At 50.1% G+C, this 27,385-nt stretch overlaps 1 long non-coding RNA gene across 1 annotated transcript; it reads left to right on the forward strand.

Moving 5' to 3' along the window:
* The first annotated feature begins 1,608 nt into the window (after positions 1–1,608).
* Positions 1,609–26,831, forward strand: LOC134936443 (uncharacterized). The gene is made up of 3 exons (XR_010180497.1): positions 1,609–1,905; positions 3,057–3,330; positions 26,645–26,831. It is a non-coding gene; the product is annotated as an uncharacterized LOC134936443 (long non-coding RNA).
* The last annotated feature ends 554 nt before the right edge of the window (positions 26,832–27,385 follow it).

The following is a 27,385-nucleotide window of genomic DNA, read 5'->3' on the forward strand; positions in this document are numbered from 1 at the left end:
ATGAGTGACCGCATCCAAGTAGGCACGTCAGACAGTCCGTACATATACTGGCAGGAAAAGAGGCAATTTGGAGGCCCTTGCACAAACTGGCTTTATTTTACCTAAGTTGCCCTCTCTCCAGTGTGTACTCCGAAAGAGTGTTTAGTGCAGCCGCTCGCCTTGTCAGCAATCGGCGTACGAGGTTACTTCCAGAAAATGTGGAGAAGATGATGTTCATCAAAATGAATTATAATCAATTTCTCCGTGGAGACATTCACCAGCAATTGCCTCCAGAAAGTACACAGGGACCTGAGATGGTGGATTCCAGTGGGGACGAATTAATACTCTGTGAGGAGGGGGATGTACACAGTGAAAGGGGTGAGGAATCGGACGATGAGGAGGAGGTGGACATCTTGCCTCTGTAGAGACAGCTTGTGCAAGGAGAGATTGATTGCTTCTTTTTTGGTGGGGGCCCAAACCAACCAGTCATTTAAGTCACCGTCATGTGGCAGACCCTGTCGCTGAAATGATGGGTTTGTTAAAGTGTGCATGTCCTGTTTATACAACATAAGGGTGGGTGGGAGGGCCCAAGGACAATTCCATCTTGCACCTCTTTTTTCTTTAATTTATCTTTGCATCATGTGCTGCTTGGGGACTATTTTTTGAAGTGCCATCTTGTCTGATACTGCAGTGCCACTCCTAGATGGGTCAGGTGTTTGTGTCGGCCACTTGGGTCGCTTAGCTTAGCCATCCAGCGACCTTGGTGCACCTCTTTTTTTCGTTGCATCATGTGCTGTTTGGGGACTATTTTTTAAATCTGACATCCTGTCTGACACTGCAGTGCCACTCCTAGATGGGCCAGGTGTTTGTGTCGGCCACTTGGGTCGCTTAGCTTAGTCATCCAGCGACCTTGGTGCAAATTTTAGGACTATAAATAATATTGTGAGGTGTGAGGTGTTCAGAATAGACTGGAAATGAGTGTAAATTATGGTTATTGAGGTTAATAATACTATGGCATCAAAATGACCCCCAAATTCTATGATTTAAGCTGTTTTTGAGGGTTTTTTGTAAAAAAACACCCGAATCCAAAACACACCCGAATCCGCCAAAAAATTTTCAGGGAGGTATTGCCAAAACGCATCCGAATCCAAAACACGGCCGCGGAACCGAATCCAAAACCAAAACACAAAACCCGAAAAAATTTCCGGTGCACATCACTAGTACTTACCAGGGACGTGCAGTCAGGGGAGGCAGTGCCTCCCCTGTCGTTACTGATTAAAATAATACAAAGAAGATACATAAGACATATATTCTGTTATATTATATTATTGTAATCATTTTAGTCTATGTAATAAGTTTGTGAGGCACTGATAGCTAGTGCCTCCCGTAAACGGTGGGAATATGGGGACAAAGCGGGGGGCGGGGCCAAGTGCTGAGCTGTAAAAGCCCATTACAAAAAGAGGTAAATGTGGCACTTATACAAGTGCTTCGCTGGCAGGGAAAGCACACCCCTGCTAGCGAGGCACATGTGATTGGACAGTGGATCCAGTGCTGGATCCGCTGGTCCAATCACACAGATGCATCCGGAAGAAGCGGTGATGGGACTCGTCAGTTACTGTTGCAGCTGCGGCGGCGCCGGGAAGTCGAGGAGTGTATGCGGCGCCGACTTCATGAAGAGCGTCCCCCTCCCTCCCTGCCTCCTTACTCACGGTGCAGAGTGCAGCACTGTCCTTCCTGTTGCTGCCGGGACGGCGCCTGTCACACTTAACACAGGCAGTGCCAGAAGACCCAGTGCAGCAGCAGCAGCGGCGGAACATGGAGGAGGGCTGAAGACAGTGCAGCAGCAGTGGCGGAACATAGAGGAGGGGGGAGAGCGGAAGACAGTGCGGCAGCAGCATAACGCCAGATCTGTCTACTGTGACCTGGGTACATAGAGGAGTGTGTGCCATGTCACCCCTTCCCCTCCTACCTAAAGTGTGTGCTATGTCCTCCCCTCCTAGCTAAAGTGTATGCCATGCCCCCCCTCCTAACTAAAGTGTGTGCCATGTCCCCCCTCCTAGCTAAAGTATGTGCCATGTCCCCCCCTCCTAGATAAAGTGTGTACCATGTCCCCCCTTCCCCTCCTCACTAAAGTGTGTGCCATGTCCCCCTTCCCCCTCCTAGCTAATGTGTGTGCCATGTCCCCCCTCCAAGCTAAAGTGTGTGCATATCCCCCCCTATCCCTCCTAGCTAATGTGTGTGCCATGTCCCCCCTCCTAGCTAAAGTGTGTGCCATGTCCCCCCTCCCCCTCCTAGCTAAAGTTTGTGTCATGTCCCCCCTCCTAGCTAAAGTGTGTACCATGTCCTCCCACTCCTAGCTAAAGTGTGTGCCATGTGCTTCCCCTCCTAGCTAAAGTGTGTGCCATGTCCCCCCACTAGCTAAAGTGTGTGCCATGTCCTCCCCTCCTAGCTAAAGTGTGTGTCATGTCCCTCCTCCCCCTCCGAACTAAAGTGTGTGCCATGTCCTCCCCTCTAAGCTGAAGCGTGTGTATGCCATGTCCCCCCCTCCAAGCTGAAGTGTGTGTATGCCATGTCACCCCCATCCAAGCTGAAGTGTGTGTGTATGCCATGTCTCCCCCCTACCCTCCAAGCTAAAGTGTGTGTGTGTCTATTCTTGTACCATCCCAGGCCCCAGTATGTGTCACTATAGCCCAGTGACGGGCGGTGGGGTGAGGCAGGGGAGGCAGAGCCTTTCCTGTCATACTAACGTCTGTGCTAGAGTTTTTACTGTATAAAGTATATGAAAAATACAAAGAATATGATAAAAAATATCTTCTTTGTATTATTCTAATCCTTTTATAGTCGAATCTCTTGAGTAAAAAGTCTATGGCAGGTGAGGCAGTGCCTCACCTGCTTATCTTTTCAGTCCATCTCTGATCAAAACCCACCAAATTTCCACGAGTTTATACCTCTGCACCTGTGTATAATGCCCACATGCACCATTTGGCTCATATATTGTGTGTAAATCTGGCTCTGGTATTAACCAGTGCCTCCTGAGAAATTTACCTCACCGCACCTTCCTGCTATATCCCTTTCAGGCCCCTGTGTGTATGTCACCATGTTCCCCCTAAGACAGTGACAGCTCAACGGCCATTTCAGTGGAGTGGTGGGACACAGGACTGATCTGGAAGGAGACCCCTAGGCACATAAAGATGGGATCCAGACCCAGCCCACAGTCAAGAGCTTTGCAGGTGGTAAGCAGAAACCACACTATCAGCTCCGAGTCCTGTCCCGCACAATCACTGATAGAGACCCACGTGTGACAGACTACTGCCTCTTCCGGAAGAAGTGAGGAGGCACTGCACATATCTGGTAAGTGACGGTTGTGGGATTTAGAGCATTTGTTTATTCTAATCTATTTTTTATGCCCCTGTCCTCACCCTCCCTGTAACTCCCTCTTCAGTACCACTGCCCTTACCCTCCCTATAAACTCGCCCCTCATGATCCCTCTAACTCCCTGTCAGCGTCAATACCCTCACCCTTCCTCTAACACCCCATGCGCGTCCATGCCTGCACCCTCCCTGTAACTCCCACTCATCATCCCTACCCTCACTTGTCCTCTAACTCCCCGTCAGCGTCCCTGCCCTCACCCTCACCCTCCCTGTATCTCCCCCTCAGCACTCCTGCCCTCACCCTCCCTGTATCTCCCCCTCAGCGTCCCGGCCCTCACACTCCCTGTATCTCCCCCTCAGCGTCCCTGCCCTCACCCTCTTTGTGTCTCCCCCTCAGCGTCCATGACCTCACCCTCCCTGTGTCTCTCCCTCAGCATCCCTGCCCTCACTCTCCCTGTATCTCCCCCTCAGCGTCCCAGCCCTCTCCCTCCCTGTGTCTCCCCCTCAGAGTCCCTGCCATCACCCTCCCTGTGTCTCCCCCTCAGTGTCCCAGCCCTCACCCTCCCTGTGTCTCCCCCTCAGCATCCCTGCCCTCACCCTCCCTGTATCTCCCCCTCAGCACTCCTGCCCTCACCCTCCCTGTATCTCCCCCTCAGCGTCCCGGCCCTCACACTCCCTGTATCTCCCCCTCAGCGTCCCTGCCCTCACCCTCTTTGTGTCTCCCCCTCAGCGTCCATGACCTCACCCTCCCTGTGTCTCTCCCTCAGCATCCCTGCCCTCACTCTCCCTGTGTCTCCCCCTCAGCGTCCCAGCCCTCTCCCTCCCTGTGTCTCCCCCTCAAAGTCCCTGCCATCACCCTCCCTGTATCTCCCCCTCAGCGTCCCTGCCCTCACCCTCTTTGTGTCTCCCCCTCAGCGTCCATGACCTCACCCTCCCTGTGTCTCTCCCTCAGCATCCCTGCCTTCACTCTCCCTGTGTCTCCCCCTCAGCGTCCCTGCCCTCACCTTCTCTGTGTCTCCCCCTCAGAGTCCCTGCCATCACCCTCCCTGTGTCTCCCCCTCAGTGTCCCAGCCCTCACCCTCCCTGTGTCTCCCCCTCAGCGTCCCTGCCCTCACCCTCCTTGTGTCTCCCCCTCAGCATCCCTGCCCTCACCCTCCCTGTATCTCCCCCTCAGCATCCCAGCTCTCTCCCTCCCTGTATCTCCCCCTCAGCGTCCCTGCCCTCACCCTCCCTGTAACTCCCCCCTCAGCATTCCTGCCCTCACCCTCCCTGTGTCTCCCCCTCAGTGTCCCAGCCCTCACCCTCCCTGTATCTCCCCCTCAGCGTCCCAGCTCTCTCCCTCGCTGTATCTCCCCCTCAGCGTCCCTGCCCCAACCTTCCCTGTAACTCCCCCCTCAGCATTCCTGCCCTCACCCTCCCTGTATCTCCCCCTCAGCATCCCTGCCCTCACCCTCCCTGTATCTCCCCCTCAGCGTCCCTGCCCTCACCCTCCCTGTATCTCCCCCTCAGCGTCCCTGCCCTCACCCTCCCTGTAACTCCCCCCTCAGCATTCCTGCCCTCACCCTCCCTGTATCTCCCCCTCAGCATCCCTGCCCTCACCCTCCTTGTATCTCCCCCTCAGCGTCCCAGCCCTCACCCTCCCTGTATCTTCCCCTCAGCGTCCCCGCCCTCACCCTCCCTGTATCTCCCTCTCAGCATCCCTGCCCTCACCCTCCCTGTATCTCCCCCTCAGCGTCCCTGCCCTTACCTTCCCTGTAACTCCCCCCTCAGCATTCCTGCCCTCACCCTTCCTGTGTCTCCCCCTCAGCATTCCTGCCCTCACCCTCCCTGTATCTCCCCCTCAGCGTCCCTGCCCTCACCCTCCCTGTATCTTCCCCTCAGCGTCCCTGCCCTCACCCTCCCTGTATCTCCCTCTCTGCATCCCTGCCTTCACCCTCCCTGTATCTCCCCCTCAGCGTCCCAGCCCTCACCCTCCCTGTATCTCCCCCTCAGCGTCCCTGCCCTCACCCTCCCTGTATCTTCCCCTCAGCATCCCTGCCCTCACCCACCCTGTATCTCCCCCTCAGCATCCCTGCCCTCACCCTCCCTGTATCTCCCCCTCAGCATCCCAGCCCTCACCCTCCCTGTATCTCCCCCTCAGCGTCCCCGCCCTTACCCTCCCTGTATCTCCCCCTCAGTGTCCCTGCCCTCACCCTCCCTGTATCTCCCCCTCAGCGTACCCGCCCTCACCCTCTCTGTATCTCCCCCTCATCGTCCCTGCCCTCACCTTCCCTGTATCTCCCCCTCAGCATCCCTGCCCTCACCCTCCCTGTGTCTCCCCCTCAGCATTTCTGCCCTCACCCTCCCTGTATCTCCCCCTCAGCGTCCCTGCCCTCACCCTCCCTGTATCTTCCCCTCAGCGTCCCTGCCCTCACCCTCCCTGTATCTCCCTCTCAGCATCCCTGCCTTCACCCTCCCTGTATCTCCCCCTCAGCGTCCCAGCCCTCACCCTCCCTGTATCTCCCCCTCAGCGTCCCTGCCCTCACCCTCCCTGTATCTTCCCCTCAGCATCCCTGCCCTCACCCACCCTGTATCTCCCCCTCAGCATCCCTGCCCTCACCCTCCCTGTATCTCCCCCTCAGCATCCCAGCCCTCACCCTCCCTGTATCTCCCCCTCAGCATCCCCGCCCTTACCCTCCCTGTATCTCCCCCTCAGTGTCCCTGCCCTCACCCTCCCTGTATCTCCCCCTCAGCATACCCGCCCTCACCCTATCTGTATCTCCCCCTCATCGTCCCTGCCCTCACCTTCCCTGTATCTCCCCCTCAGCATCCCTGCCCTCACCCTCCCTGTGAGTCTCAAAGAAGTGGGAGTAAGAAAGGTAAAGAGGGGAGGGAAATAGATGGGGAAAAGGGGAGCTGATAGAGAGGAGTAAATAGAGAGAATAAAAAATATCCTCTGGCAGTGCTGGGGATAATAGCTTAAAAAAATAAACCGAAAGCCAGGCAATGCTGGACATAAGTATAAGGGACACTACTATGTTCCGTAATATGAATCATGGGGACTACATATTAAGATTGTGCTACAGTGTGGCATAATTTTAATTGAAGGTACTGTTCTCAGGTGCTATTGTGTCCACACCCCTTCCTTGTGAGACCACACCCCTCTTTTGTGATGCACGCTGTCCCTTTATGAGTTAAGGGAGGGAGGGCGCAATTTTATAGTTTGCAGGAGGGCGCCGAACACCCTTGCACCGGCCCTGAGTGGCACCCACACAGGGCACATCTCAAGTGTGAGGGGAGGGAGATGGAGATATATATATATATATATATATATATATATGTGCCTCCCCAGCCAAAGACCTCACCGCACGTCACTGGTATTTACCCTGTACAGGAACAATATAACCTACCCAAATCTAACTCTATCTGCACATGTTATATCTGCCCCCCACCCCCACCCCGCAGTGCACTTGGTTTTGCCCATTAGAGAACAAATTTGCTGCTTCGATCAGGTCTGAATTAGGCCCTTGGATGCTTACTGCACTGGCATAGTGGACACAACACGTCTTGCTCATCAAAGTGGTTAGAGGAAACTCTGTATGGAGAGAGAAATGCATTAAGGGCCCTATGAGTCTGTTCTACACCTATCTACATTTGGCTGCTGACTCTGGCAGGTTTTTAAATGGACTTCAGACTGTGCACCTAGCACATAGCAACTAACTACAGGACCGGCTATCATCTGAGTGCTACTGTAGCTGGTACTCATTCTTACTCCACTAACTGTCATGGTGTTTCACAGAAGCAAGTATGGGGGTGAAGTCACAGTCCAATACTCTGCAATTTATTTTATGAGGAGCGGACTACAAAGCACCTACCTTTGCCATTGGAAGCTGGCACCCACACCATCAGACAGTATATAACTCTTTACATCTCAGAAAATTGGAGCTAGGATATCATCGCTCAAAATGGGCATTCCAGATAACCTGACCATGGGCGGTTTTACCTTCAGCCAGGAAATTGGTTAAACCCCTGATGAGCTGCCTTTCTATACCCTGATAAGCACTAGGAAAGCACCTAGATTATGTATCTGTAAAGCAGCAGAGCAAAGCGAAGTTTAGGAGGAAGAATGTATTCATGCACATGGCATGGCAGTAAAATCACATGGAGACAATGAGAACCTTGAGAAATGTCTCTTAAGCACACAGAACCAGTTGCAAAATCTCCAAATGGAGCTTCAGCATACCTCCCAACTGTACCGATTTTCACGGGACAGTCCCGTTTTTTTTCTGTCCCGCTGTCCCACCCGCGGGACGCAGTGTCTCACGGTGAGGGGGGGGGGGGGGGGCAGTTGGGAGGCTCTGTCTCTCTCTGCCCTGCTTAGCAGAGCAGCAGTGAATAGACGCTGTGCGCATGCACACAGCGTCTATTCACTGGAGTCAGAGGGAGAGGGGGCATGCCAGCGGCTCACAGAGCGCTGGGCATGCCCCCTCAGTGACGAAAACAGGGCGTGGCTCACAATCGCAGGTCCTCCGAGGGCCCATACCCCCTTCTCTTAGGCCACGCCACCTTTTCAGGAGCGCGCGCGGCTTTGCCGTGCGTGTCCCCCTCTTTCTACACCAGAAAAGTTGGGAGGTATGCTTCAGTGTAAAGTAAAAGTTTCAGAATCTAAAATAGCTGTACAAAAGTTGAGTCTTCTTGTATTTGAAGATATGAAAAGCAATCTTCTACAGACGGAGAACAAGTTGGGAAGCACCACAAGAAAAATTACCCAGCTGGAAGACCAGCTGTCTGCAACTAAAGAAAAATGCCACTTGGAAGTGGGAAAAGCAGAAAAGGAAAATAAGTTGAATTTCACTCTGGAATTTGATTCTGGGCCCCAAATGGCATCTGATGTCTTTACTGAACCTAGGCCCTCATTCCGAGTTGATCGCTCGCTAGCTGCTTTTAGCAGCAGTGTAAACGCTAAGCCGCCGCCCTCTGGGAGTGTATCTTAGCTTAGCAGAAGTGCGAACGAAAGATTAGCAGAACTGCTCGGAAATCTTTTCATGCAGTTTCTGAGCAGCTCCAGACCTACTCCTTCCTTGCGATCACTGCAGACAGTTTGGTTCCTGGTTTGACGTCACAAACACGCCCTGCGTTCGGCCAGCCACTCCCCCGTTTCCCCAGCCACTCCTGCGTTTTTGCCAGGCACGCCTGCGTTTTTTAGCACACCCCCTGAAAACGCTGAGTTGCCGCCCAGAAACACCCACTTCCTGTCAATCAAACAACAAACACTCGAGCGACTGAAAAACGTCGCTCGAGCCTCTGTAAAACTACAAAGTTTTGTGTGAAAGTACTTAGCGCATGCGTGCTGCGTACCATGCGCATAAATGCAGATTTTTCACCTGATCGCTGCGCTGCGAAAAACGTCAGCGAGCGATCAACTCGGAATGAGGGCCCTAGTCTGACAGCAATACAAAATTCAGGCAACAGTTACTACAGATTGATCCTGAAAAGGCTGGCATGAGGAGTGATATGCTAGAGGGTATCCGGATGTTAGATAGAGAGTGTCTACTTAGACAGTCAATAGACACCGTATGTTAGACAGACATTAGGTCGACAAAATCAAAAGATTGACAGGGTCAAAAAGTCGACATGAAAACGGTAGATAGTACAAAAGGTCGACAGGGTCAAAAGGTTGACATGAAAATGGTCGACATAAAAAAGGTAGATACAGGTTTTTTTTTTATTTTACATGTGTATGGACTATTTCATACCTTCTCTATCCATGTCGGCAAAGAGTTGGTTATAAACCTTGTGGCAACTGCAGCGAGCTACTGAGCCCGAAGTGTGGAGAGCGAAGCTAGCCCCGCGAGGGTATGCATTACTACAACTGGGGGCCCCAGATGACAAAACTATCCACAGAAACCACAAAAATGCACCAAAAATGGTGTCTACCTTTTTCATGTCGACCTTTTGACCCAGTCAACCTTTTGTACTGTCTACCTTTTTCGTGTTGGCCGTTTGACCCGGATGACCTTCTGACCCTGTTGACCTAATGTCTGTCTAACATGTGGTGTCTATATCTATTTGACTGTCTAACTACACACTGTCAATCTATTATCCACACCCATGCGTGAGATGCAAGCGACTTGTATAAGGGACAGCAAACAGTGAAGTGCTTGAACAAAGTAAGGTGTTCCATCAGGATAATAGCTGTCAGCAGTAATTGGACAATGGAGATGACCTCATAAAATGTCACAGTGAGGGTCATTCAGGTCCGGTCACTGCTCCATCCTGTGCCACAAAGTACCAATTATTGGTACTTTGTGCATGAACAGAGCCCAGGGCCTGATTCATACCTGATTGCTGTTGTGCGTTTTCGCACAGCGGACGATCAGGACCTAACTGCGCATGCATATGCACCGCAATGCACACGCGCGTTATACAACAACAAAGGGCATTGCTGGTCAGCGTCAAGATGGTGCGTTAAATCCGATCGCACGGGCGTTTGCAAGGTGATTGACAGGGGCCATTTGTGGGTGGTAACTGACAGTTTGCTGGCAGTGTCCAGAAAAATACAGGCGTACCCAAGCGTTTTCAGGGAGGGTGTTTGACGTCAGCTCCGGCCCCGATCAGACTGTTCTCATCACACTGTAGGAGTAAGTCCTGGGCTACGCACAGACTGCACACAGTGGATTTTTGCAGTTCAGCGTACACATGGGATCGCACACTTGCACGGCAAATTTACACTATCTGAACGCAGGACAGCAAAATTAGCAGCTCAGCGATCAGGTCTGACACACCCCGCCTCCCCATTCTGCACATGTGCAAATGGGTCCTGAGACACAGGATGGAGGGACAGCATCAGACTGTCCCCATTTAGGGGAGGAAAGAGGCCAGGGATCTCTATTGTTGCATGGAGATTTCCTGGCCTCTGCAATAGGTGGCTTGTGCATCCCAATGGGTGCCACAAACTGCCTGTTGATGAGTGAGTGATCCGATGCTGTGTCCTAGGATGCAGGTCGGATCACTACTGCAGCAGGAGGGATCTGCTTGTAACAGATGCCTCCTGCTGCATTACCATACCGCACAATCACTGATGCTTCCAAGAAAGCAGCAGTGATATCAACTCCAACCACATCTGAATCAGGACCACTGTGCAAGAAGGGACTAAAGTATCAAAGTGGGGAATCTCCCAAAAAGACTGTCACAAAGGTGGATGAGATACCTAATGGTCCCTACACATATAAAGATCCGCTGCCGAGCTGCCCGACGGCGGATACGGGCGACCCGGCGGCGGATGGGGGGGGGGGCAGTGACGGGGGAGTGAAGTTACTTCACTCCCCCCCGTCACCCGGCTCCATTGAAGTGCAGGCAAATATGGACGAGATCGTCCATATTGGCCTGCATGCACAGCCGACAGGGGGACCAGCGATGAACGAGCGCGGGGCCGCGCATCGTTCATCGCTGGAGTCTCCACACTCAAAGATATGAATGTTATCTCGTTCAATAATGAACGAGATCGTTCATATCTTTGAGGAATATCGGCCAGTGTGTAGGGCCTATTACAGTGACATTCAGTTTCCCGTTATGTGTGAATAAGTGACGTCTTCCCAAAGGGTTCCAGTTCCAGATGAATACAGATAGTGATCATATGCCCTGTGAGGTGAAGGTACACGATAAACAGAAACCTACAAGGAGATTGATGGCTTTGCAAGATGTGACACTGATGTTGCCATGTGATGCGAGTTATATGAATCTGACCAGGTCACATACTTTTGCAGTGGAAAGCAAGTCTTTACAGAAAGTTAATATTGACAGTCTGGTTAAAAGAAATAGTCATGTATGTGAAACAGTGCCTTTATGCAACCAGAATGGAACTTGCAATGCAGCTGAATTTGTCTGTGAAAGTGAACTTGTCTCATTCCAGAAAGCTTGAAGCAAGTAAATTAGCTGAACAGAATCTGAAAATAAAGACTTCTGTGGAGAATGAATTTCAATATGTGCTAATGAAACATGTTGAAGTTGTTCATATTTTCAATGCCCAAAAAGCTAATGCTCAAGAAGATCCAAGAAATGTGAGCCTTACTGAAGTGGCAAATAGCCATCAAAATCATGAGATGAAGTTTGTGGATCAATGGAATAAACATTTGAGTATGTTATATGGAGAAGAGAGTTCAGAATCTGAGAGTTGCAGAACCAGGACATCCTCTGACATAAACCCAAGGGGGTTTATTTACTAATATTCGTGTTTCTGCCGTTTTTAAGGGAGTTTGATCTCGAATTTTATCGGACGTAATTTACTGCAACTTTTTGAATCCATGGTGGTCATTCTGAGTTGTTTGCTCGTTGCCGTTTTTCGCAACACAGCGATTAGGTGGAAAATGCGCATGCGCATGGTACGCAGCGCGCATGCGCTTAGTTATTTAACACAACACTTAGTAGATTTGCTGGTGTTCGTGCAGCGCTTTTCAGTCGCACTGCTGATCGGTGAGTGATTGACAGGAAAGGGGTGTTTCTGGGAGGTAACTGAACGTTTTCTGGGAGTGTGCTAAAAAACGGAGGCATGTCAGGGGAAAACGCAGGAGTGGCTGGAGAAACGGGGGAGTGGCTGGCCGAATGCAGGGCTTGTTTGTGACGTCAAACCAGGAACTAAATGGACCGAGGTGATCGCAATCTAGGAGTAGGTCTGGAGCTATTCAGAAACTGCAGGGAATTATTTAGTAGCAGTTCTGCTAACCTTTCGTTCGCTATTCTGCTAAGCTAAGATATACTCCCAGAGGGTGGCGGCCTAGCGTTTGCAATGCTGCTAAAAGCAGCTAGCGAGCGAACAACTCGGAATGAGGGCCTATCTACGGTAATTTACTAAGCTGCCAAGTTTTCTAGTTTAGTTTTTTCCAATGTCGATGTGATTCGTATTGTCGGGCAGTGTTTTACGGGAGTGATTAGTAAAACACTGCCTGACATAACACAATGAATCCCGACCGGATCAGTGAGATCCGTGCAGGGCTTCATTGTGTATATTCTACTAAGTGATGAAAGGGTTAAAAATAAAAATAAAAATTGCATGAGCTCCCTCCTCCTATGCGTAATCAGCCTCGGGCTCTTTGAGCCGGTCCTGGTTGTAAAAATACAGGGAAAAATTTTTGTAGGGTTCCCCCATATTTAAACAACCAGCACCGGGCTCTGCGTCCGGTCCTGGCTCAAAAAATACGGGGACCAAAACACGTAGGAGTCCCCCGTATTTTTTTAAACCAGCACCGGGCTCCACTAGCCAGTGAGATAATGCCACAGCCGGGGGACACTTTTATACTGGTCCCTGCTGCCGTGGCAATACCCCCCCCCCCAACTAGTACCGCCGTGATGTTGTCTGACTGAATCAGCACTGGCCGGTTTTGAAGCAGGGGCTCTGCTTGACTCAGGGCGTTGTAAATGGCCCTCAATTCCAGTATATTTATGTGTAGAGAAGTCTCCAGACTTGACCACAGCACTTGGAAGTTTCTTCCCTGAGTGACTGCCCCCCATCCTCGGAGGCTTGCATCCGTGTTCACCAGGACCCAGTCCTGTATGCCGAACCTGCGGCCCTCGAGAAGGTGAGCACTCTGCAGCCACCACAGAAGAGACACCCTGGCCCTTGGGGACAGGGTGATCAGCCGATGCATCTGGAGATGCGATCCGGACCACTTGTCCAACAGATCCCACTGAAAGATCCTTGCATGGAACCTGCCGAAGGGAATGGCTTCGTATGAAGCCACCATCTTTCCCAGGACTCGCGTGCAGTGATGCACCGATACCTGTTTTGGTTTCAGGAGGTCCCTGACCAGAGATGCTAATTCCTAGGCCTTCTCCACCGGGAGAAACACCTTCTTCTGTTCTGTGTCCAGAATCATGCCCAGGAAAAGCAGACGCGTCGTAGGAATCAGCTGCGACTTTGGAACATTCAGAACCAAGCCGTGCTGTTGCAAGACTTCCTGAGAGAGTGCTACGCTGATCAACAACTGCTCCCTGGACCTCGCCTTTATGAGGAGATCGTCCAAGTTCGGGATAATTATAACTCCCTTCTGCCGAAGGAGTATCATCATTTCGGCCATTGCCTTGGTAAATATTCTCGGTGCCGTGGACAGGCTAAACGGCAACGTCTGGAATTGGTAATGACAGTCCTGTACCACAAATCTGAGGTACTCCTGGTGAGGTGGGTAAATGGGGACATGCAAGTAAGCATCTTTGATGTCCAGCGACACTATAAAATCCCCCTCTTCCAGGCTTGCAATAACCGCTCTGAGCGATTCCATTTTGAACTTGAATTTCTTTATATAAGTGTTCAAGGATTTTAAATTCAGAATGGGTCTCACCGAACCGTCCGGTTTCGGTACCACAAACATTGTGGAATAGTAACCCCTTCCCTGTTGAAGGAGGGGACCCTGACAATCACTTGCTGGAGGTACAGCTTGTGAATTGCCACCAGCACTACCTCCCTTTCCATGGGGGAAGCTGGCAAGGCTGATTTGAGGTAACGGCGGGGGGGAGTCGCTTCGAATTCCCGCTTGTATCCCTGAGATACAATTTGTATAGCCCAGAGATCCACCTGTGAGCGAACCCACTGGCTGCTGAAGTTTCGGAGACGCGCCCCCACCGCACCTGGCTCCGTCTGTGGAGCCCCAACGTCATGCGGTGGACTTAGTGGAAGCAGGGGAGGACTTTTGTTCCTGGGAACTGGCTGCATGGTGCAGCTTCTTACCTCTACCCCTGCCTCTGGCAAGAAAGGATGCGCCCCTGACCCTCTTGCCTTTTTGGGAACGAAAGGACTGCATTTGATAATACGGTGCTTTCTTAGGCTGTGAGGAAACCTGAGGCAAGAAAGTCGACTTTCCAGCTGTCGCTGTAGACACGAGGTCCGACAGACCGTCCCCAAACAATTCCTCACCCTTACAAGGCAAAACCTCCATGTGTTTTTTAGAATCAGCATCTCCTGTCCATTGCCGAGTCCATAAGACCCTCCTGGCAGAAATGGACATAGCATTAATTCTAGAGCCCAGCAGGTAAATGTCCCTCTGAGCATCTCGCATATATAAGACGACGTCTTTGATATGGCCCAGGGTTAGCAAAACAGTATCTCTGTCGAGGGAATCTATGTCGTCTAACAGAGTATCAGTCCACGCTGCTACAGCACTACACATCCAGGCTAAAGCAATAGCAGGTCTCAGTGGAGTACCAGAGTGTGTATACACTGACTTCAGGATAGCTTCCTGCTTTCTATCCGCAGGCTCCTTTAGGGCGGCCGTATCCTGAGACGGCAGGGCCACCTTTTTAGATAAGCGTGTCAGCGCCTTGTCCACCCTAGGGGATGTTTCCCAACGTAACCTGTCTGTTGGCGGGAAAGGGTACGCCATCAGTAACCTCTTAGAAATCACTAATTTCTTATCAAGGGATCTCCATGCTTCTTCACACAATTCATTTAATTCATCAGATGGGGGGAAAGTCACTGGCTGCTTTTTCTCCCCAAACATATAAACCCTCTTGGTATTAACAGGGTTAATCTCAGAAATGTGTAATACATCTTTCATTGCAATAATCATGTATCGGATGGCCTTGGTCATTTTAGACTGTAAATGTGCCTCATCATCGTCGACACTGGAGTCGGACTCCGTGTCGACATCTGTGTCAACCATCTGAGATAGAGGGCGTTTATGAGCCCCTGACGGTTTCTGTGTCGCCTGGGCAGGCGCGGGCTGAGACCCCGGCTGTCCCAAGGCTGCAGCGTCATCAAACCTTTTATGTAAGGAGTTTACATTGTCATTTAAGACCTTCCACATATCCATCCAATCAGGTGTCGGCCCCGACGGGGGCGACACCACACTTATCTGCCCTTGCTCCGCCTCCACGTAACCTTCCTCATCAAACATGTCGACACAGCCGTACCGACCCACCGAACACACACAGGGAATGCTCAGACTGAGGACAGGACCCCACAAAGTCCTTTGGGGAGACAGAGAGAGAGTATGCCAGCACACACCACAGCGCTATATAACACAGGGATTTTCACTGATAATAAGTGATTTACCCAATAGCTGCTTTATATGTCTTATTTGCGTCTAAATTTATGTGCCCCCCCTCTCTTTTTAACCCGTCTTGTACCTGAATACTGCAGGGGAGAGCCTGGGGAGCTGCTTCCAGCGGAGCTGTGAAGAGAAAATGGCGCTGGTGTGCTTAGGAAGAAGGCCCCGCCCCCTCAGTGGCGGGCTTCTGTCCCGCTTTCTGTGTAAATAAATGGCAGGGGTTTTTACATATATACAGTGCCAGACTGTATATATGTATTTTTATGCCAAAGGTACTTCAATTGCGGCCCAGGGCGCCCCCCCAGCGCCCTGCACCCTACAGTGACTGGAGTGTGTAAGTGTGCTGGGAGCAATGGCGCACAGCTGCGGTGCTGTGCGCTACCTTAATGAAGACAGGAGTCTTCAGCCGCCAATTTCGTCGTCTTCAAGCTTCTGTTCTTCTGGCTCTGCAAGGGGGACGGCGGCGCGGCTCCGGGAACGGACGATCGAGGACAGGTGCCTGTGTTCGAACCCTCTGGAGCTAATGGTGTCCAGTAGCCTAAGAAGCACAAGCTAGCTGCAAGCAGGTAGGTTTGCTTCTCTCCCCTTAGTCCCACGTAGCAGTGAGTCTGTTTCCAGCAGAAGCTCACTGAAAATAAAAAACCTAATAAATACTTTCTTTACTAGTAAGCTCAGGAGAGCCCACTAGGAGCACCCAGCTCTGGCCGGGCACAGATTCTAACTGAGGTCTGGAGGAGGGGCATAGAGGGAGGAGCCAGTGCACACCAGATAGTACCTAATCTTTTCTTTAGAGTGCCCAGTCTCCTGCGGAGCCCGTCTATTCCCCATGGTCCTTACGGAGTTCCCAGCATCCACTAGGACGTCAGAGAAATAAAGTTTGGAAATGGAGGAAAAAGCGCAAAAGGCTTTATGCGGAATATGTTAAACTGGGAAAAATTGTTGCAACATTGGAAGACTCCATCAAGCATCTGCTTGGTGATTCATGGGAGCATATAAAGTGCTATAAAGTCACACACAAAAAGAGATGCAGCAACTTGAATGATGAGACCGCCATATGACACACTAGTCAGGATAATGTGTTGGAATGTGCTGAAAGTACCTGATGACAAGAAGACATAGGAACTTTACCATTGCAATGCCTCATCCCATATTGCTCAACCCAGGGGTTTTGAGATGAGGAGGTAGTATCACCAAATATGGTGCTGATGAATAGGTGATTTAGCAAGAAGCTGGAGGAATGCACCCACACAGGGAACAAAAGGGGTGCTTGACCACACCAAGAGGCAGTTAGAACCAGAAAACTCTGGAACTGAGATTGAGAGAAGGCCAGGAAGTGCCTTTTCTGTAGGAAACAGGACTGAGACTTTGTCAGAGTGTCATGACTGTGGTTTTGTGAACCCGGTGTTAGTGAAGTCTGTGCGGGCAACTGGAGGACTATGTGAATACTATCACTGACCTGGTTTGGGAGTGTTGAGGACTCGGGGTTTCTTCCGGTGACCGGGAAGAGGAACCGCTGCTGGACCGCAGCAGAGATGGCCGAATCTAGGTTTTCCTCATGCAGGATTTGGTCGGCAGACAGGAGGCACGTATGGATGCTGGAGGTCTCCTGAAAGACAGAACTAGAAAAGGTGCTGAGGAATGAATGAAGGAGTACCGGATGCTGGAGACACCAACTACGCTTGTGAGCACTGGGTGTTTGGAGGCACTGAGGCGCTTGGAGGCACTGAGCAGCTGGAGGCACTGAAGCCACAGGGATACGGGAGCTCTGGAGATCACAACTACAACAGCAGTAAAGATGAAACACAGCAGCTGTGGTTTTCAGTTGAGACTATGGAAAACTGTACTGTGCCTTTAAATTGAAACACTGCAGCTGTGCCTTTACGTTGAGACTCGTGGAAATAGTGAATATCAGTGGCAACACAAATGTAAACCAAACTGGGTAACAAAGGAACAGAGTTTTCACAGGAACTAAAGTACAAGGGTTACCTTTAGTGAGCTCAGCTTCAAAGCTCACACAGAGCTGTGTGTGACACGAGGAACTGGCCCAGTTTCCAACTCAGTCTCCCGACTTATACTTCCTGGTCCTTGGTGATTGGTGAGCAGTGTTAGGTGATGCAGAGAGTCTCAGGCTGGCAGAGGATTGGACAGCTCTGGGTCAGGTGAACAGTCACTGTCATGTGAGTACTCTAGACTAGGCTGTGATGTAGAGTGAGGCCTAGCAGGCCGAGAGAACACTGAAGCCTGAACTTCTGCAAAACATAGGATGCTGGCTTTTAGGCCTAAACTTCAGATTACTGAATTCAGACTCACACAGGAGATCACCACAGGTGGAGCTAGTTAACTATTACCTTTCAGGGAGAGAACTCAGGAAACTCATGGTGCTGACAAGCTGTTTAACTCAGTGAGCAAAAAGGCACAGGATCTGGGACAGATGGCAGGGGTAAGTCACCAAATATGAAAACTACAGTCAGGATTGTGACACAGAGAGGATACTGCCTGTGTATGCAGCCCAGGTGGGGTATTGGAAGGCAGCTGAGCCAAGCCAGGCCATAGCCTGTGATTTACCTGTAAGAAGCAGGCAAGACTTCAAGACTCTTTGTTCTACAGACTAGTTGCCCATATAGAGAGGGGCCAAAAAATGAGATATTTCCTTGCAGGAGGGCTAGGCTGTTTGTTATTTTCTGTTCATTTATGCTGAATTCTGCCAGTAAAGCTTTATTTACATTTATTTAAGAGACCCTCCCTCACTTGCTGCTTTATTCACTGGTAGAGAGGCACAGGAGGCATGGCCAGCAGCTCACAGAGTGTTGCTCATGCCCCCTGTCACGGACCTAGGTTGAGAGAGTTGAGAACTCAGGGATTCTTCTGATGGTCGGGATGAAGAACCGTAGTTGAGTCGAAATAGAGGCAGTCGAATGTAGGTCTTCCTCATGCAGGATTAATAGATAACTTAAGTTCGTGAATGATGCTGGGTGCACAGGATGAGGAATGAAACGATAACTTGAGAACGGTGCCGAAGAACTCTGATCGAAGAAGTGAGTGATGACTTGTGAACGATGCTGAAGATCACTGAATGCAAGATGACTTGTGAACGATGCTGAAGAACACTGAATGAGAGATGACTCGTGAACGATGCTGAAGAACACTAAACAAAGAAGTGAATGATGACTTGTGAATGATGCTGAAAGTACAGGGATTCTGTGGCTGGGAGACACGCTGAATGCAGAAAGCACTGGAGTCTCTGTGACTGAGAGACGCTGAATGCTGGAAGCACTGGAGTTTCTGTGGCTGAGAGACACGCTGAACACTGGAAGCACTGGAGTCTCTGTGGCTGAGAACACACTGAACGCTGGAAGCACTGAGAGACGTGAGCCTGGGGGTAGCAAAGTAGCGATGATACTCAGGCGCTGGAGCTTTGCCCAGCGCCTCCTTTTGAACTGCCCGCCCTGCTGCCGATTGGTGGGGGAGTCTGGATCACCATTGGCCAGTCCCGCTCATGTGGACGCCAGGCACAATGGCGGTGCCCGTGTCCCAGAGAGATGCCGGCTGAGGGGACCGCGCTGAAGAGACTGTATGCGGCAGAGAGGTAAGCGCGGCAGCCGCCGCTTACAGCCGGTGACACCCCCATAGTGATGAAAATGGGGTTGTGGTTCGCAATCACGGCCCTTCCCATGAGGCCACATCCCCTAATTTTGGAACACATACCCATAACCACGTGGCCACAACCTCAGACAATGAAGAAGTTGGGAGGTATGCGGACAGTGCAAAGGTAGACCCATTCAAGTTCAAGATGGAGTCGCTCAGGGCGGTCATTGCAAGTCTGGAAGAGGGAGATTATATGGTGTCTCTAGACATAAAGGATGCATACCTTCATGTCCCCATTTATCAACCTCATCAGGCGTTCCTGAGATTTGTGGTGGAGGATTGTCACTACCAATTTCAGGCGTTGCTGTTCGGGCTGTCCACGGCCCCGAGAATTTTTACCAAATTAATGGCGGAGATGATGGCGCTACTGCGCAAGCAGGGGGTCACAATTATCCCATACTTGGACGATCTCCTGATAAAAGCGAGATCGAGAGAACAGTTGCTGGTCAAAGTATCACTCTCCCTGAGGGTGTTACAACAACATGGTTGGATTCTAAACCTGCCAAAGTCACAGTTAGTTCCAACAACCAGATTGCCTTTCTTAGGCATGATTCTGGACACGGAACAAAAGAGGGTCTTTCTCCCGACGAAAAAGGCCCAGGAACTGCAGGACTTGGTCAGGGACCTATTGAAGCCAGACAGGGTGTCGGTACATCACTGCACGCGAGTGCTGGGAAAAATGGTGGCGTCTTACTAGGCCATTCCATTCGGCAGGTTCCATGCCAGAACTTTTCAGTGGGACCTTCTGGACAAGTGGTCCGGGTCACATCTACAGATTCATCAGATGATCCGCCAGTCCCCCAGGGCCAGGGTATCTCTCCTGTGGTGGCTGCAGAGTGCTCACCTTCTAGAGGGTCGCAGGTTCGGAATCCAGGACTGGGTTCTGGTGACCACGGACGCGAGCCTCCGAGGATGGGGAGCAGTCACACAGGGAAGAAACTTCCAGGGTCTGTGGTCAAGCCAGGAGGATTGTCTACACATCAACATTCTGGAATTAAGGGCCATATACAACGGCCTTCGTCAGGCGCAGACCTTACGTCAAGGTCTAACGGTTCTAATTCAGTCAGACAACATCACAGCAGGTGCTCATGTAAACCGCCAAGGCGGCACAAGGAGCAGAGTGGCAATGGAAGAAGCCTCAGAGATTCTTCAATGGGATTGCACCAGGTCAAGGGACCCTCAGGCGTTTGCAGTGGATGCACTGGTGACACCGTGGGTGTTTCAGTCGGTCTATGTGTTCCCTCCTCTTCCTCTCATCTCAAAGATATTGAGAATCATAAGACGAAGAGGGGTTCAGGCGATTCTCATCGTCCCAGATTGGCCTCGAAGGACCTGGTATCCGGATCTACAGGAAATGCTCTCAGAAGATCCGTGGCCTCTTCCTCTCAGGAAAGACCTGTTACAACAAGGGCCCTGTCTGTTCCAGGACTTACCGCAATTGCGTTTGACGGCATGGCGGTTGAATGCAGGATCCTAGCGGAAAAGGGCATTCCGGAAGAGGTCATTCCTACTCTAATAAAGGCAAGGAAGGAGGTGACATCGAAACATTATCATCGTATCTGGAGGAAGTATGTGTCTTGGTGCAAAGCCAAGAATGCTCCTCCGGAAGAATTCCATCTGGGCCGTTTTCTCCACTTCCTGCAAACTGGAGTGAATTTGGGCTCCATTAAGGTTCAGATTTCAGCCCTATCCATTTTCTTTCAAAGGGAATTGGCTTCTTTTCCAGAAGTCCAGACTTTCGTGAAAAGGGTGCTGCATATCCAGTCTCCTTTTGTGCCTCTGGTGGCACCATGGGACCTTAACGTGGTGTTACGGTTCCTTAAGTCTCACTGGTTTGAACCGCTTCAAACAGTTGAATTAAAGTATCTCACTTGGAAAGTGGTCATGTTGTTGGCCTTGGCTTCGGCGCCGCGAGTGTCGGAGTTAGCGGCTTTGTCTCACAAAAGCCCTTATCTGATTTTCCATGTGGATAGAGCTGAGTTGCGGACTCGTCCCCAATTTTTGCCTAAGGTGGTTTCTTCTTTTCATATGAACCAATCTATTGTGGTGCCTGTGGCTACAAGGGACGTGGAGGATTCCGAATCCCTGGATGTGGTCAGGGCATTGAAAATTTATGTGGCCAGAACGGCTCGAGTTAGGAAAACAGAGGCTCTGTTTATCCTGTATGCTGCCAACAAGGTTGGTGCTCCTGCGTCTAAGCAGACTATTGCTCGCTGGATCTGTAACACGATTCAGCAGGCTCATTCTACGGCTGGATTGCCGTTACCGAATTCGGTTAAGGCCCATTCCACTAGGAAGGTGGGTTCTTCTTGGGCGGCTGCCCGGGGCGTCTCGGCTTTACAGCTTTGCCGAGCAGCAACTTGGTCGGGTTCAAACACCTTTGCAAAATTCTACAAGTTTGATACCCTGGCCGATGAGGACCTAATGTTTGCTCATTCGGTGCTACAGAGTCATCCGCACTCTCCCGCCCGTATTGGAGCTTTGGTATAATCCCCATGGTCCTTACGGAGTCCCCAGCATCCTCTAGGACGTAAGAGAAAATAAGATTTTAAACCTACCGGTAAATCTTTTTCTCGTAGTCCGTAGAGGATGCTGGGCGCCCGTCCCAGTGCGGACGACATACTGCAAGACTTGTATATAGTTGTTGCTTACATAAGGGTTGTGTTTCAGTTGAATCAGTTTTGGACTGATACTGGTTTTGTTTCATACTGTTGACTGGTTCATATATTCCATGTTATGCGGTGTGAATGGTGTGGCTGGTATGAATCTTGCCCTTGGATTTACAAAATCCTTTCCTCGTACTGTTCGTCTCCTCTGGGCACAGTTTCTCTAACTGAGGTCTGGAGGAGGGGCATAGAGGGAGGAGCCAGTGCACACCCATACCAAAAGTTCTTTATAGTGCCCATGTCTCCTGCGGAGCCCGTCTATTCCCCATGGTCCTTACGGAGTCCCCAGCATCCTCTACGGACTATGAGAAAAAGATTTACCGGTAGGTTTAAAATCTTATTTTTTTTGGCGTTAGCCTTCAGCACGCACACACAGTATGACTGACAATTTTTTTCTGCTTGTACCACTGCATAGGACAGGCAGCTATGTATAACCTCTTACTGCAAGGAGGCTATGTTATGTTATTGGTTGGTTATGCCATTTAGCATGCAGCTCTGCATTATATAGTGAATATTTTGTGACCCTGCAGAAGGTTGCTCTAACCAGGACAGCCAAGTGGTATGTCTTTCACAGCACAGGCTACAACCCTACATAATTTCCAATGCAGGCATATCTGGTTCTATGATGTTACTGTACATACAGCTTTACTCTTACAGTATTACTGTATAGGTGCTTCTGCAATGACTCTGCCACATGTACTCCTTGGGTATTAAGCAGCACACCTTTACCAAGACCTGAGATAAGGCCTAATGGTTTGGTTTTCTGTTTAGATCCAACTGGTCACTACATTTATGTTTATACATGTACAGTTGCAAGAAAAAGTATGTGAAACCTTTGGAATTTCCTGGATTTGTGCATAAATTCGTCATAAAATGTGTTCTGATCTTCATCTAAGTCACAACAATAGACACAGTCTGCTGAAACTAATACCACACAAACAATTATATGTTCTCATGTTTTTATTGAACACACCATGTAAATATTCACAGAGCAGGGTGGACAAAGTATGTGAACCCCTAGGCTAATAACTTCTCCAAGAGCTAATTTGAGTCAGGAGTCAGCCAAACTGGAGTCCAATCAATGAGACGATATTGGAGGTGCCCTGCCCTATAAAAAACACACACCAGTTTTGAGTTTGCAATTCTCAAGAAGCATTGCCTGATGTGAACTATGACTCGCAGAAAAGAGCTCTCAGAAGACCTACAATTAAGAATTGTTGACTTACATAAAGCTAGAAAGGGTTACAAAAGGATCTCTATAAGCCTTGATGTTCATTAGTCCACGGTACGACAAACTGTCTATAAATGGAGAAAGTTCAGCACTGTTGCTACTCTCCTAGGAGTGGGCGTCCTGTAAAGATGACTGCAAGAGCACAGCGCAGAATGCTCAATGAGCTGAAGAAGAATCCTAACTGTCAGCTAAAGACTTACAGAAATCTCTGGCACATGATAACATCTCTGTTGATGAATCTACCATACGTAAAACACTGAACAAGAATGGAGTTCATGGGAGGACACTACAGAGGAAGCCACTGCTGTTCAAAAAAAACCATTGCTGCACATTTGAAGTTTGCAAAAGAGCACCTGAATGTTCCACAGCACTACTGGCAAAATATTCTGTGGACAGATGAAACCAAAGTTGAGTTGTTTGGAAGGAACACACAACACAATGTGTGGAGAAAAAAAGGCACAGCATACCAACATCAAAACCTCATCCCAGCTGTGAAGTATAGTTGAGGGGGCATCATGATTTGGGGCTGCTTTGCTGCCTCAGGGCCTGGACAGATTGCTATCATTGACGGAAAAATGAATTCCCAAGTTTGTCAATACATTTTGCAGGCGAACTTAAGGCCATCTGACCACCAACTGAAGCTCAACAGAAGATGGGTGATGCAGCAAGACAACGACCCAAAGCACAGAAGTAGATCAACAACAGAATGGCTTCAACAGAAGAAAATACGCCTTCTGGAGTGGCCCAGTCAGAGTCCTGACCTCAACCCGATTGAGATGATATGGCATGACCTCAACAGAGCGATTCACACCAAACAACCCAAGAATATTGCTGAACTGAAACAGTTTTGTAAAGAGGAATGGTCCAAAATTCCCCCTGACCGTTGTGCAGGTCTGATATGCAACTATAGGAAATGTTTGGTTGAGGTTATTGCTGCCAAAGGAGGGTCAACCAGTTATTAAATCCAAGGGTTCACATACTTTGTCCACTCTGCACTGTGACTGTTTACATAGTGTGTTCAATAAAAACATGAGAACATATAATTGTTTGTATGGTATTAGTTTCAGCAGACTGTGTTTGTCTATTGTTGTGACTTAGATGAAGATCAGAACACATTTTATGAACAATTTATACACAAATCCAGGAAATTCCAAAGGGTTCACATTCTTTTTCTTGCAACTGTATATAGGCTTACCATACTGTCCCTTTAAACCAGGACACTCATGAATTACACAGGTTCTGTGGCTCGCTGACTACAAGCTTGTGTTTCACCTGGTTTTATTCAGCCACAGAACCTGTGTAATGCATGAGTGTCCCAGTGTAAAGGGACAGTATGATAAGCATATTTATTTATATAGCATACCTCCCAACTGTCCCGATTTTAGCGGGACAGTCCCGTTTTTCACGGTCTGTCCCGCTGTCCCACTTGCGGGTCGCAGTGTCCCAAGGGTGGGGGGGCAGTTGGGAGATCCCCTCTGTCACTCGCTGCTGTAAGCAGAGCAGCAGTGTATAAATGCTATGCGGCAGAGAGGGACAGGGGGCATGACCAGCAGCTTTCTAAGCGCTGTTCATGCCCCCATAATGATGAAAACGGGGGCGTGGCTTGCGATTGCAGCACTTGCCATGAGGCCACGCCCCTTTCCAATAGGCCACACACCCTAATTTCGGTTGCGCACCTTTGGCGCGCACTAATGTCCCTCCCTGCCACTCTGCAAAGTTGGAAGGTATGATATAGTGTGGTAATATGAAGGTAAATTGCATAAATGACACTTGTTCAGAGTGTGGTAAGAGGGATCTGCCCACACAGGGGAGGTAAGGCAGATGTAAGAACACGTAATTGCTGCATAGAGGAGACAGTCCTGGTGAGACTGCAGTCAAGTGACGCAGATACCTGTGTATCCAGTCCAAGTGGCATTGTGTGTGCTAAGCTGGTGAGACAAAGTCCAGGTGGAAGTGGTACAGTCAGAGTGGAACAGGCCAGGTGGCCAGGGTCAGATCTGGAGTATACAGGTAGATCAGTGATGTGCAGTGGGGTGAGGCAGAGCCTTTCCTGTCATACTTACGTTTAAACCAAAGTTTTGACTGAATAAAATATATGAAAAATACTGATAATTTGTTTGAAATATCTTCTTTGCATTATTCTAGTAATTGTTATAGCCCAAACTCTGGAGTAAAAAGTCTATGGCAGGTGTGTATCCTTTCCACACATCTCTAATCAAAACTCACCAGATTTCCAGGAGTTTATACTGCTGCACCTGTGTATAATGCCCAGATGTATCCTTTGGCTCATATATTGCATGTAAATCTGGCTCTGGGGTTAGCCAGTGCCTCCTGAGCCATTTAGCTCACCGCACATCCCTCAGGTAGATCCCTAATTCTCTGCAGGAAGAAGGCTGACTATGGCCCTCATTCCGAGTTGATCGCTCGCTGCCGTTTTTCGCTGCATAGCGATCAGGCCAAAAACCGGCTGTTCTGCGCATGCGTATGGGCCGCAGGGCGCACGTTCCAAGTAATTTCACACAAAACTAAGCAATTTTACACAGGGGCGAACAACGCTTTTCAGTCGCTCTGCTGATTGGTGACTGATTGACAGGAAGTGGGTGTTTCTGGGTGGTAACCAGTGGCGTGCAGTGAGGTCAGTGGCTAATGAGGCACTGCAGCCATAATGTCCGCCGAATCCTGCCGATGACCCCTACCACCGCCGAGCCAATGCCTGCTACTGCCTCTGAGCCGGTACCCGCTGCCACCGCCAATGGCTTACAAACTCGCCCACAATCAACTGACCCAGCCCTCCGCCACTAATTTCTATCTCAGTCCGATGCCGCCAATGCCCGCTGCCTGCTCATCATACTTGTGATATAGTGTACATTTTTATAGAAAAAAAAATAAAATTAGTGTTTGGGACTGGGAAGGGAGTGGGAGGAGGACATGAATGCAATTTTGTTATCCAGGGCATCCATTAACTTAATGGAGAAGGGTCTGAATGGGTTAAAAAAAATGCGTGGGGTCCCCCCTCCTAATTATAACCAGCCTCGGGCTCTTTGAGCCGGTCCTGGTTGTTTAAATACTGGGAAAAAAGATGTAGGGGTCCCCCGTATTTTTAAAACCAGCACCGGGCTCCACTAGCCAGAGAGATAATGCCACAGCCGGGGGACACTTTTATATTGGTCCCTGCGGCCGTGGCATTACCCCCCCAACTAGTCACCTCTGGCCGGGGTACCCTGGAGGAGTGGGGACCCCTTAAATCAAGGGGTCCCCACTCCAGGCACCCAAGGGCCAGGGGTGAAGCCCGAGGCTGTCCCCAGCACCCCTGGGCGGTGGGTGCCGGGCTGATAGCCATGTGTGTAAAAAAAGAATATTGTTTTTTGTTGTGGAACTACAAGGCCCAGCAAGCCTCCCCGCTTGCTGGTACTTGGAGAACCTCAAGTACCAGCAGGCGGGGAAATAACGGGCTCGCTGGTACCTGTAGTTCTACAACAACAAAAAATACCCAAATAAAAACACAAACACACACACCGTGACAGTAAAATTTTATTAAAACACACTGACACACTCACACATACTTACCTACATCCCATGCCGGTCACGTCCACTTGTCCAGTAGAATCCAATAGGGTACCTGTAAAAATGAGAGAGATTACTTACCTACATCCCACGCCGATCACGTCCACTTGTCCAGTAAAATCCAAAGGGGTACCTGTAAAAATGAACATTATACTTACATATGATCCACAGGAGAGGGAAAGGAGAGAGAGAGAGAGAAAAAGAGAGAGAAAGAGAGAGAGAGAGAAGAGAAAGAGAGAAAGGAGCAGAAGAGAAGAGAGACACGAAACTAACCTGCTGCTGCTGCTGGAGCCGGCGGAGGAGGACAGCCGCACAAGCCACCGCTGCTGCCTGTCAGGTGATCGGGAGCCGGGAGGACGGAGCCAGAGGGGGAGGATGGGGGGGAGAGCTGCACACTCTGCAGGACCGCCGCCGCCGCTGGTAAGGTGAGCGGTAGCCGGAGCAGGAGGACGGGAAGGGGAGGGGGGGGGAAACCGCAGACACTCTGACCACCGCTACTCCCGGCTATCATTAACGCCGGGACCCGCCGCCTCCAGCGCCGCATGTGGGTGATTGGACAAGCGGATCCAGCCCTGGATCCGCTGTCCAATCACAGGTGCCTCGCTGACATGGGGGTGGTGTCCCTGTCAGCGAGGCACTTGGAACAGTGCCGCTTTCCCTAAGTTTTTTCATGGGCTTTTACAGCCCAGTGCTAGGCTCCGCCCCCCGCACTGTCCCTTTCCCATTATCCACGGGAGGCACCTGCTGTCAGTGCCTCCCAAACTGCTGTAAAGCAGTAAAATGATTAGGATTCAATAAAGAAGATACTTATGACACAGAATATGTGTCATAAGTATCTTCTTTTTATTATTTTAATAATTAATCACAGGGGAGGCACTGCCTCCCCTGACTGCACGTCCCTGGTGGTAACTG

Source organism: Pseudophryne corroboree, chromosome 1 (genome assembly GCF_028390025.1).
Source record: "Pseudophryne corroboree isolate aPseCor3 chromosome 1, aPseCor3.hap2, whole genome shotgun sequence".
NCBI classification, from domain to species: domain Eukaryota; kingdom Metazoa; phylum Chordata; class Amphibia; order Anura; family Myobatrachidae; genus Pseudophryne; species Pseudophryne corroboree.